The following is a 4,011-nucleotide window of genomic DNA, read 5'->3' on the forward strand; positions in this document are numbered from 1 at the left end:
ACTTACCACTTCTTGTCACAATAGCATTGACCTCTTTCAAATTTTTTTGTGCCATATGCTGACCTTGGGATGCGGATTGAGCTTGAGAAGGAAACTTACCACGCTCATTCACACTCAAGGAGCTCATTATCTTGGATATATGACTCTTTATCTCTTTGTTTTCTTCAACAACCTGCATAATCAAAAATTTAAACTTTTGATTAGTTTTACTCTGTGCCTCAATAAAAGCATGCAAAGTGTCTTCTAAAGGACTCCTAGAAGATGAAGGTGCATAATATGGTGCAGGATATGATCTAGGAGGTTGTGCAGGCGGCTGGTTTTTAGACTTCTAGCTAAAATTGGGGTGATTACGCCACCCCGGATTATAGGTATCAGAGAAAGGTGTAAAAGGCTTATTGTACATACCTAAGGCATTACATTGTTCCTCATACATCCCTCTCATCTCAGCAAATGTGGGACACTCTTGGGCAAGGTGATTGACTCACTCAAAAATGAGTAGCACTAATGTTATCCCAAGTGCAGGAGGATGTCGTGTAATAATTAGGAATGAATTCCTAGATCGTCTCCTCAGGGAAAGTTACTTAAAATTAAACTCGTTGAAAAATGTGAAAAACTTCACAAAGAGAAAACAAGATGATGACATGTGCAATAGATGGAAAAGGGTACTAGTCATGGACTAGATTCATGTTTTTAGATTTTGATTGTTGGATTAGAATGTAAAGGACTAATAAATTAAACTCAGAAATTAATAAAACTAAATTAAGAATTAAACTAAATTAGAAAGTAATTGACAAAACATGAACTGAAAATTGAAAATGCCCAAAACCAAGATTCTAGAATTCATCTTTGTAATTAAATCACAAATTCTCAAAATAACACATAACAATTGTAATCACTATTAAATGAAAACTTAAAGAAGTGAAAAAAATAAATAACACGAAATAAGTAAACAGCAAATAAATTACCCAAACTTCTAAGCCAAAAAAATCTCAAAAGTATTCCATAAACTTTAAACTGAAGTTAAATAAAATAGAGAACGAAAAGTCTAGACGAAAACTTCCTTTCACTATTCAATTGAAATTCAAAACAAAAAGGAAACAACTTCTCACATATGATGTTTCAGAAAAACAAAAACAAAAGCTTTCAACCGAACCTTTCTTGCAATAATTTAAGGTAACACACTTAATGAGAACTTCTAAAACAATTCTTTTTGTTTCATGAAACGAACTAGCACACTTGATTAAAACTTCTAAAACAATTTTTTTTGTTTCATGAAACGAACTGGCACACTTGATTAAAACTTCTAAAATAATTCCTTTTATTGCATGAAACAAACTAGTAATGAAACAAACTAGCACACTTAACAGAAATGAAGGTATTACACTTAATGAAATAAAATTCTAGAACAATTCTTAATATACTTAATAAAAATTCTAAAACAACAAAGCATTGAAGCTAAAAGGAAAAACAAAATTGATGAACACAAGAAGGAGCCAATTCTTTCAAGAACATAACAAAGAAATAACAAAGAAGCAAGTTGTAGTTGTTTCTTTTGGTTTGGACTGCATCCCCTTTTATAGCCGAGCAACTTGGCTAGTTGCCTCTCACATTCATACTTCATTTGCATTCACACTTCATTTGCATTCACACCTAATTTTGGCCACCTCTTGCATTCACACTCAATTGGTTTCTTGCATTCACATTCAATAGCCGCCTCTTGAAGAATCAATCTTTTCCTCAATTCAAACCAAGCACGGATCTACGTTCCCCTCCCTCTCATCCGTTGCTTTATACGACTCAAGCTCTCTTTCCCTTTTCTTTATTCAAGCTTCAATGAATTTCCACCTTTAATCCCCTTCAATCACGGCATGATTTTTCTCTTCCAGCCCACACGTCTTCACGCCTAACTTTGTTGAAAATTCATACACAGCACTCTACTCATCCACTCCCCTATCTTTTTATTCCACCGTTCAGCCACATATATGTGTATATATATATATATAAAGAGTTGCCTCAATTCGGTACATTCCTCCAATTCCAATTCAATTCAGCCGAATTCTCTTATCTCTTCTCTTCACCTTTTTCTCAATTAATTCCAGCACAACACTCACATGCACCTGCAAGAGAATTAAAGCTGCCCAATAAGATAAATTCCTCACGTTCAGCCAACTCAAGCACGTCTCTTCTCACCCAGCAGAAAATTAAGTTCATGCACACTGATTCCAGAAAATTCTGCTGGTTCACTCTTCCTCCAATCAAGTTAATCCAGCTGACTTCCATCTTCAATTTCTCACCTACTCATGCACCGACACTCTCTTTCATTTCATGAATCCAGCACCGACTTTGCTTTCTTTCCTTTTTATTTCTCAGTTTTAGCACAACACATTAAGCACCCACCTACTTCTCTCAATTAATTCCAGCATATCACACTTCAGCTCAAGCAAATCATGCAACGAACACCAATCACGGCATCTCCCCTTTCACACCTTTATTCTACCGTCCAGCCACACACACACACACACACACACACACACACACACACACACACATATATATATATAGATGGTTGAATTCAAGTTGGTGCTGCCAAACTCCTTCCTCCAAGTCAAGCATGGCACGGCATGCACTTCCATATTTATTTGTTTTTCTTTTCAACATGCCTCTTCTTGGTTTCAGCCTCCTTTTTGGACTTGGGTTGAGTTGGTGGGATGAAGTGCATACGGCACTCTTCAATCTAGAAGTGGTCATCAATTCAATATGTCTTTCCATGCCATGTGTATAGGACCTACAAGCCAAAATTCATTGTTTTGAGTCATGCATGTGTTAATGACTTCCAATCTATTAAAAAAATTTAACATATGGATCACACACAAATTTTATCTCATACTAAGCTTTCTAAATAAAATATGCATATGAATAAACATTATCCAATTAAATCTCAAGTTATAAAATTAAGCACAAACCCATGCTATTAATCAATTTAAATCACAACTTGTATTTATTCTTATTAACCATTTTTCCATTTAAAACCAATAATAATGTCATGATGAATTTAAAAATACATTGATTTTAAATAGCTAAAATATGTAATATCTTAGCTCAATCAGTGATCTACCACGCCACACACAAAACATGGTCCAAAAGATTCTACATGATTAGCCACGTGTGTTGGCTTTAAGTCCTTAGTCTTCAACACCTCTAGTTCCCTAGTGAGCATCTCAATCTTAGTCTTTAGGTTATCCTCTTCCCTGAGATGGTAAATTCCACCACGATTTAGGTTTCCTGCAGGTCGTGACATATTTGTGCTCTCAGTAGCATTAGGTCCAGTCCAAGTGTGAGCTTTTTCAGCAAACTCATTGAGGTATTCTACGGCCTCATCAGGATCTTGCTGTAAGAACTCACCATTACACATCATCTCCACAAATTGACGCTCTCTAGGTGTAAGTCCCTCATAAAAATAGCTCACTAAGCGCCAATTCTCATACCCATGGTGAGGACACATACTCAATAGCTCCTTAAATCTCTCCCAAGACTGATACAAAGTCTCACTGTCCTTTTGTACAAAGGTGGAGATTTGCCTTTTTAAAGCATTGGTCTTATGTTGGGAAAGTATTCATTAAAGAAGATCTGAGTCATCTCATTCCATGACCCAATAGATCGTGGTCTCAAAGAGTATAGCTAACTCTTAGCTCTATCATTCAAAGAGAAAGGAAAGAACTTAAGTCTCACAATGTCATCAGTTACATTTTGCTTATGAAAAGTCGCAACTATTTCCTCAAACTCCCTAATGAGCACATATGGATTTTCATTTTCCAAGCCATGAAAAGTAGGGAGTAACTGTATCATCCCTGTTTTAAAATCCAATTGGTGAATATTAACCGGAAACATGATGCATGATGGTGTGGCTGTGCGTGTAGGGTGGAGGTAATCCTGAAAGGTCCTAGTGGGTTGATCTTCGTGTTCACTCATTTTCTCAGAATTAGAAGAATTATTAAACAAATGAATACAAAA

General features: G+C 35.8%; 1 non-coding gene across 1 annotated transcript; it reads left to right on the forward strand.

Annotated features, from left to right (window-relative positions):
* The first annotated feature begins 3,482 nt into the window (after window positions 1-3,482).
* Window positions 3,483-3,590, forward strand: LOC122299970. Its single transcript, XR_006239822.1, has one exon. It is a non-coding gene; the product is annotated as a small nucleolar RNA R71 (small nucleolar RNA).
* The last annotated feature ends 421 nt before the right edge of the window (window positions 3,591-4,011 follow it).

The sequence above is a fragment of the Carya illinoinensis genome, chromosome 16 (assembly GCF_018687715.1).
Source record: "Carya illinoinensis cultivar Pawnee chromosome 16, C.illinoinensisPawnee_v1, whole genome shotgun sequence".
In the NCBI taxonomy this organism is placed as follows: Eukaryota; Viridiplantae; Streptophyta; class Magnoliopsida; order Fagales; family Juglandaceae; genus Carya; species Carya illinoinensis.